The following is a 9,318-nucleotide window of genomic DNA, read 5'->3' as shown; positions in this document are numbered from 1 at the left end:
AAAAAGTATTGTCATCCATACGTAAGAAGTTTTTATAGTCTGTAAGCTCTTGAACTTGGAGGGTATGTAACTGATTTATGTGAGAAAACTTGGATTTATCTCTCAACCATTCTTTCATCCATAAACGTTTCTTTTTCTTGTCTTCGTCTACACATAACATCACTGCTGCAGCCACAGCGAACGTTCCGTTTTGTTTTGGCACAGTGAGCGCTGCCACACGACTGGGCGCTCGCAGGTATCGTCTGTCTGTAAACTGAAGAGCGAGCAGCGCTTTTGGTGGGGGAAGTGGCCATTCCCAGAAGAACCGTGGCACCGGCCTACAGGGGCACCCAAAATCTGTTGCTCGTTACCTGTCTAGCGGTGTAGATCGGCGTGCAGTGATACACGTCGTTTCTGTCCGTGGAATCATAGTTGCCAGTGTCATTTTCTATGCTTATACTTAGATATCCTGAAGTGATAGATAATCGTCTAGCATTGCAATAAAATGAGCAGAATACGAAGAAGAGGAGGTATTTGCGGAGTAACGAGCGTTCGGTCGTCTCTAATGTTATTACAGCGTGTATTAAAGAGGCGACCCAAAAAGAACTGTTGGCTAATATTACCACTCCCAACCAAACGGTTGCAATTCATGCAAACATCAGCCTCGCCCAATAGGACGCATAAGGAAGGAACGCGAAAATAAACCGCGTGGTTTACTGGAATCGCCACGAAGGAAAGCTAATAAGTTTGGGAGGAAACCCATCGTTATAGACAGTTTCAAAATCTCGTAAAACCTTTTATGCTGATGGAACACTAAATCTCTATCTCGGTCACTATTCACCTGATTCTAAGACATATTGGTTAAATCATGTGCACAATAGATATTATAAACACTGCTGAAATTTCCTTCGAAACACTTACCCCGATTCTGAACTTCTAAGCAGAAAGCTTGACACACGAAGTTCGTTTACATACTAACTTATTTTTTGGTAAGACCCTTATTTTTTTAGTCTACAGCAATGTTATACTCTACAAAATATCCCCCATTACATACTTTACGCTTATGCCACTGCTTTTACCGATTCCCGTAAAACCTTTGAGTACTGTTTCTTCGGGACAGTTTATAAAACTTTTAATGTGCATTTTTAATCTCATCCATACCTGTAAAACCGCTGCTCTTTAAGACGTGCTTTGAAATATTCATAGCACTTGTATGTCCTTGGTTTACTCGTAAAAGGTTCACCAAAAGTAATTTTTAACATTTCTAAAAATTTCATATACTTTATTCCATTCTTAAAACAACATTTAATACAGATTATCTAATCAATTTTTATACAAAACAAATAATCATTGATGCTGCCAAAACATGTGTGACCTTTTTGACAGCTGATAACAGAGTAAATATCCAATATGCATAACAAAAAATGGCTCTGAGCACTATGGGACTTAACATCTGAGGTCATCAGTCCCCTAGAACTTAGAACTACTTAAACCTAACTAACCTAAGGACATCACACACATCCATGCCTGAGGCAGGATTCGAACCTGCGACCGTAGCAGGCACGCGGTTCCGGACTGAAGTGGCTAGAACCGCTCGGCCACCGCGGCCAGCATATGCATAACATTGTACACATACTTTTCAGACATGTTTACGAAGACAGTGACAAAAACAAACAAAATTATAAAATTCTGCTTACTTTTTAAACACTCTTCGTGTTGCAAGGATTGTTTAGCTTCAATACAATCCTTCAAAGAAAACTTCTACCTTTCAGTAGAAACACAAGCCTTAAATTCTACAGATTTATTGCATTATATGGGGTTCGTTTTACGAATAGCAATACAGCAACATACATTCACATGAACAGGCATTCGGTTCTATGTTTATGGTAGAATCTTGACTTCCGTTCTAATGTTAATATTGTTTACTCTATAATGTTGTGTTTCGGAAGAAACTATCTTTTTTTTTTTGTATTCCTTATGGCCTTAATGCATTTGTCTAAAAATAAAAGCAGCCGAGACGTATCTGTACACGACGTCGCCACAGATTTAAAGCGCGCGCCGCAGCAGGGCGGGTACTGCGTTGTGAAACAGCCTGTAGAAGCGCCTCGTGACGTAGCAGGGTAGGCAGAGTGGGGACTCGCTCACTCGCTCTTCAGTTTACCGACAGACTATAGAGGCCGCCTAGCGGTCGGAGGTGGCCACACACAGCCCAACTTGTCGGGGGGTGCCGTTAGCGAGCGGTTTGGCGGATCGGTCGCGCTGTGAAGGGCAGCCGCCACGGAAAGCCCAGCGGCTCCCCAACCCCCTGCCCCCGTCGCGGCCACGGCCGTGGCCGTCACAGGTGGGTAGCACTCATCTCACGCGAGGTGGGGAGAGTGTGACGTAGGCACGCGTCATCATGAGTTTCACGAGTTGTCCAATCGACTGTTGTGCGCATTCTGTATATATCGACTGTTGTGTGCATCTTGAATCTGCATTGTTATTTGTTTATGTGCTTTCATTGTCCGGTGTTGCTAGCGTGTACGTCATTCTGAACATGATGAGAGAACTTTCGAGCAGATCCCTGAAGATAGTCTGAAAGATTTCACTACCTTTCTTAGTTGATTTACAACACAAAGGCAAAATTAAATGGAACTAGATGGTTTAATGATTCTAGCAACATCCCGAATTATCTTCAGAACCACTTCAATTACTCAGTTTAACGTTTCTGCCCACATGAATTATGTAAAATTCATTGGATTTTATAAAAATATGAAACACTTTAATTTCTTCCTATTTCATGTTTTTATCCACATGATTTATTCAATATTAATCGGATTGAAAACATGACTAGACACTTTTTTTAACTTTAGTTATGGTTACGATTCCTTCATTCAGATATTCGTTACGTTCATGGAACACACAATAACATCCCACATTCTTTGGATTGCAGCTTAATAATTAATTACTTCACTTTTCGGTCCACACGATTTACGCACGATTCATCAGATTTAAAAAGAATGACAAGCTTTTTTTTAAATTTCGTTATGGCTCCTTCGCTCAGACATTAATTATGTTCAAAAATACACAATAACATCGCAAATTGTTGGGATTACATTTAACAATTCATTCAGCTGGGATGAGCATATCACACAACTCCTGCCACTTTGTTTGTACACATGTATTTACATTTAAGCCGGGTTCACACAGGCAACAAAAGTATCGCCACTACTAATGGCGAAATGCAGTTGATTTGTAGTTGCATGTGTGAACTCCTAGTTTTCGGTGGCGCCATTTACGAAGCCCAACTTTTGTCACGCCACAAAAAGTTGAACTTGGTTCTACTTTGTTGCTCCATTTTGCCTTCTCCACAATCTAATAACGTCATTCGATTGCTACCTCGCGGCAGGATTCAAACCTTTCTAGTGCGTATTCGTTCACAGTTAGTACTTTTGTTTGTGCGTTTGCTATTAATATGTCGAAAAAGTGGTCAACAGCGACAATTATGAGATTCTTGGAGGTGTAGCAAGAACGATAATGCCTTTGGAACCACAAAAGCCAATCATACAAAGACAGAAATTTGAGAGATGCTGCATTAATTGAAACAGTAAACAGAATGCGTGAATAGGTACCTGCAATTGATGTAGCTACAACAAAATTAAATATTCGAAGCATTAGAAATGCTTGCATGAATGAACATCAAAAGGTACTGAAATTGTTGTGGTTGGCAGGAGAGCCAACCGTTTAGTAAAGGAGGCCGAAATGTACGCGTCTCAGCTCACGCAGGCTGGCGTGAGGTCTGGAACATGACAAGGGAATTAGAATTGAGAAAAACGGACGTAGCTGGTGGAATACTTAACTTTAATCCATTAATGGAGAACGTCTCTCTTTATGGTACATGAGTCACAATATCAAAAGTACGGATACTGGTGCCTTGCTAGGTCGTAGCAAATAAAATGAGAGCGTAGAAGTCAGTGAACCATCGCTAGCAAAGTCGGCTGTACAACTGGGGCGAGTCCTAGGAAGTCTCTCTAGACCTGCCTGCTCGGTCTGCAATCACTGATAGTGGCGACACGCGGGTCCGACGTATACTACCGGACCGCGGCCGATTTAAAGGCTACCACCTAGCAAGTGTGGTGTCTGGCGGTGACACCACAGAAATCACTTATGAGTGGTGCGTCTACAGACGGTATTTATAAACCCAGCCTTGCTTGGTTTGAAGCTACAGACCGGTTCTTAAAACATGTAGTCGAGACAAGAGAGACGAGAAACACATTGGTAAGTAATATTTTACATTTATAATGTTTCCAAAACATCTTATTTAGTAAGATGTACAGTTGTTTAATCAGCTGAGACAGGTGACGCCATTTTGCAAACTGCGCAATTACGAAGAATTTGTGGCGTCCTGTGTGAACGGTAACTCACAGCGCCACTCCAGAATGACTTGACTTGTGGTGATACTTTCGTTGCGTGTGTGAACCCATTGTCGGTACAACTGCAAAGATCGATATACGTACTCATTTAGTCGATTTAGGTCACGATGACGTAGAGTTACGTCATTATGACGTAGGGTTCTCCTCACCTAGCGTGAGACGAATGCTACCTGTCAGAGGTACAGTCCGTCGGTAAGCTGAAGAGCGAGCTAGCGAGTCCCCACTCTGCCACCCAGCTACGTCACGAGGCGCTTCTACAGGCCTTTTCACAACGCAGTACCGGCCCTGCCGCGGCGCGTGATTTAAATCTGTGGCGACGCCGTGTTCAGATACGTACCGGCTGCGTTCATTTTTAGACAAGTGCATTAAGACCATAAGGAATACAAAAAAAGATACCTTCTTCCGAAACACAATATTATAGAGTAAATAATATTAAGAATGGAAGTCACGATCATACTACAAACATAGAACCGAATGCCTGTTCATGTGAATGTATTGTATGTTCCTCTACTGCTATTCGTAAAACGAACCCCACATAATGGAATCAATCTGTACAATTTGAGGCTTGTTCTTACTTTGTGTTTCTACTAAAAGGTAGATGTTTTCTTTGAAGGACTGCATTGAAGCTTAACAATTTTTACAACACGAAGAGTGTTTAAAAAGAAAGCAAAAATTTATAATTTTGCGTGTTGTATTAGTCCCATTTTCATTACTTTTTGTCACTGTCTTCGCAAAAATGCCTCAAAAGTATGTGTACAATATTATGCATATTGGGTATTTACTCTGTTGTCAGCTGTCAAAAAGATTTCATGTATTTTGGTAGCATCAACGATTATTTGTTTTGTATAAAAATAGATTAGAGAATCTTTAGTAAATTTTATTGTAGGAATGGAATGTATGAAATTTTTAGAAATGTTAAATATTGCTTTTGGTGAGCCTGTTATAAGTGAACCAAGGGCCTTGAAGGAAACCGGTTTTACAAGCACGGATGAGATTAAAAATGGACAGTTAAGAGACCTATAAACTACCCTGAAGAAACAGTTCCTAAAGAATTTTGAAGAGGATAACATTGCTGTAGATTAACAAATAAAGTTCTTACCAAAAAACTAAAAATACGTGAACGCATCTCGTATATCAAGGTTTTTGAATCCCAAAATCCACATACATGTTTCGAAGAAAATTTCAGCAGTGTTTGGAATACCTGTTGCACACAAATTTCAAGCAATGTGTGTCAGAATCAGGTGAAGAGTGACCGAGATAGAGATTTAGTGTTCCATAAGCATCAAAGAGTTTACGTGATTTAGAAACTGTCTATAACGATCGTTTTCCTCCCGAGATTACTAGTTTTCCTTCGTGGCAATTCCAGTAAACCATGCGGCTTATTTCCGTGTTCCTTCCTTAAGCGCCCTATTGGACGCGGCTGACGTTTGCATAAATTGCAGCCCTTTGATTGTGACTGGTACTATTAGCCAACAATTCTTCTTGGGTCGCCTCTTTAATACATGCTGTAACAACATTAGAGACGATCGAACGCTCGTTACTCCGCAAGCACCTCGTCTTCCTCGTATTCTGTACATTTTCTTGCAATCCTAGTTGATTATCCATCTCTTCCGGAAATCGAAGTATATCAGTAAGTATACAAAGTTAACTGACTGACACTGGCAACTTTTTTTTTTTATCGTGTCAGAAGCAAACTAAAAAAACAATATTAGATACATTACTACATACATTATGATTTATAAATTAAACTAGTCAAGAATGATATAAATGTTTAGACACAGATTGTGTTGTCAAACATAAGGTAGTTTAATCTATACAGTGGATGCCCAAAAATTTGCAACGTCCAGTGCACTTTGTGTAGCGTTTACGAGGTCCTCCATGGTGCACAGAGTTGGAGGTAATGTGCATTGTAGTAGATGCGTTGATGTCTGCACGGCAGCTCCGCAGTCACACTGGAGAGAATCCACCTGGAAGCCCCACCTCTCCAGATTACTCTTGGATCTTGTGACAGAAGAACGCAGGCGGCTGAGTGATTTCCATGTAGACCATTTCTCTGTGTGGCCTGGGGGAAGAACTTCTTGCAGGATCAGCCACTCCCCCAGATGCTGGCATCTGACCTGCCATCTCTTCTCCCGGTGTTGATGTGGAGTGTCAGCGAATGGTTCTGTGCTGTGAAGGAAGCTCTTTCTAGACACAAGTCTGTGCTGTGCCGGTTGGTGGCCATGTAGTCGGTGGGCTTCGGATGTTAATGCCTTCTTCGTTTCACTCCGTGCTGCTGTATCTCTTCAGATGTCCGGGGGGGGGGGGGGGGGGGGGGCTATGCCGGATAAGCAGTACAGTTTTTCCACAGGTGTGCCTCTTACACAACCCATAGTGATACGATATGTCTCATTCAGAGCAACATCAACTTTCTTTGTATGTGTAGATTTGCGCCATACTGGGCAAGCGTACACAGCTGCAGAGTAGCAGAGGGCTAATGCGGATGTGCGCACTGGCTGGCTGGCAACTAAGATTATACGAACAGAAACGACGTATATCACTGCACGCCGATCTACACCACTAGACTGGTAACGGGTTACAGATTTTGGGTGCCCCTGTAGGCGGGTGGCAGCGTTCTTCCGGGAAAGGCCACTTCCCCCACCAAAAGCGCTGCTCGCTCTTGAGCTTACAGACAGACTATTGCGCGGGAGAAAAACGCCAGCTGAGCTCCGACTCAGAGGGCGACAGCACAATGGAGCCCGAGCCGGCGGCCGCCACCCCCCCCCCCCCCCCCCCCCCCCACGCCGCCCAGCGGGCGAAGGTGACGCCCGCCGCCGCCGCCGAGTCGTCAGCTGAGGCTGTCACTCACGGCAGCCAGCAGGCCGGGCCCAGCGCAGAGTCCACGCCCACCTCGTACACCGACGCGCGCGAGATCGCCATCAAGAAGCAGGTCGCCAAACTCGTTCGCATCTTGAGAGAATCCGACGACGAACCGAAAGAGTCGAGTGAGCAGTCGCAACCGGCATCCAAAGCCAAAAGGCGACGCAACAGACGGCGAAGCCGCAACAACAGCTCAAACGACGAGAGGATGGAGACCTCCGACGGGGAAGCGTCGGACATATCGCCCGAAAATGCGCGGAAACAAGTCACCGAACCGGAGGACGTCGCTCTCCGGCTGGACCGTCCACAGCAAGTTCAACTCCCGCCTCCACATAGCGCTTAAATGCAGGAACGCTCTGGCTATAGCGTCATCACGTGCAATGTAAACAAAATGAATTCGGTTGTAAAGATAGACGCCCTCACGGAATTCCTGCAGCACCGAGCTGCCGATGTGGCAATGTTACAAGAAGTTGTCACCACCGACTTGGAACAAGTACCGGGATTCGACGTCTTCACGAACATAGACGCAGAAACGAGAACTGGAACTGCTGTAATGGTGAGCAATGGAATCGACACAGAGGACATCAAGACCATGACTGACGGCCGCGGAAAAGCGATCAAAATAGCTGGGATCTGCTTTGTCAATATCTATTCGCCGTCAGGTACAGAAAGTAAGCGGGCCAGAAGCCAGTTCTTCAATGAAGATATTTGTGCCCTCCTTCCACGCAACACTAGCAATGTTGTGCTGGGAGGCGACTTCAGCTGCGTGTCTGCTCCGGAAGATCAAGTCCCGGTACTCGTACTCGTAAGAAAACTGAATCTAGACGACTCTCGGCGTCTATTATATCCCAACACAACAGAATTTACGTACTTCCACAACCGCCGAAGAAGCAGGATCGACAGGCTGTATGTGAACTGGGAGTTGGCCGCCTCTGTATCGCATGTGGAAGTCTACCCTGTGATCTTGTCCGACCATTGTGCCTACAAATGCAAGCTACAGCTGTCAGCGAGGAAAATCTCAGGAGGAAGATCAGTGTGGAAGCTTAACACGCAACACCTAAGTGACGCCAAATTACATCAGGAGATTGCGCTCACCATAGAAGAAAGCTTACGGACGTGACAACAGTTTCCGTCCACCACACAATGTTGGGTTGAACGTGGGAAACCACAAATAAGGAAGACAGTGATTAGGCACAGTGCGGAGAAGGCATTCTGGAGGATGTAAAGGAACTGAAAATATTGTGATTTAATCGCAGAGGTGCTGAAAAATTGTTCCAGTGACACACCAGAGAAATATCTGGTAAACTTTTTATCTTTGAGAGACATAGGAACAATTTCGCCCTTCGTTTTTTATTTCTTGTATGAACGACTACTTTTTGTTCTGATGGGCTGGCGGGATGTCGTACTGTCTAATTACTAGTGTGTGTGTGTGTGTGTGTGTGTGGTAAATGAAAGAGTTAAAAGACGCAAGATGTGTTTTATATTATTTTCATCGCACAACAAGCCTTATTCCCATGCCTATGGAGTATTTATGTTAAGCAGAGAAGGCGAGTTTTAGATGGAACCGAAGATCTTCAAAACGGCGCTGCTCAACAATAGAGGTGCGTGATTGTGCTCTCTACTTTCCTTTCGTGGCCGCTAAAATTACTTCCGATTCGTTTTACCGAGACATTCAGAACCTGCAATCTTCTTTTTCTTATAAAAATACTAGTCCGATGCAAAAGAAATACTCTTAGATTTAAATAATTGCCATTCTTTTACCCAGGCCACGGGGAATGATAGAACGTACGTGCCTCTACTCTGAATGTACGTTCGCAATCTCCGAGTGTGTTACGACGAAATTATTTCACAATGAAAATTTCTCATCAGACCGCAACCACTCGCACGCGAATGTACGTACCCTCTGAATGTATCTAGTCAGTCACGCGCGTTGTTCAAAAGCTTTACTTTTAATATTCAGTGGATTACATTTCCGAAATTAATTTTTGTTTATGCTGCAAATTGTACTTCACGCGAAGTATTTATTACGTAAGTTTCAGGCTCAATTTAATAAAAAAAAAAGATTCCG

Source organism: Schistocerca gregaria, chromosome 6, assembly GCF_023897955.1.
Source record: "Schistocerca gregaria isolate iqSchGreg1 chromosome 6, iqSchGreg1.2, whole genome shotgun sequence".
Taxonomy (NCBI): domain Eukaryota; kingdom Metazoa; phylum Arthropoda; class Insecta; order Orthoptera; family Acrididae; genus Schistocerca; species Schistocerca gregaria.
Note: the sequence above shows the minus strand (reverse complement) of the source record.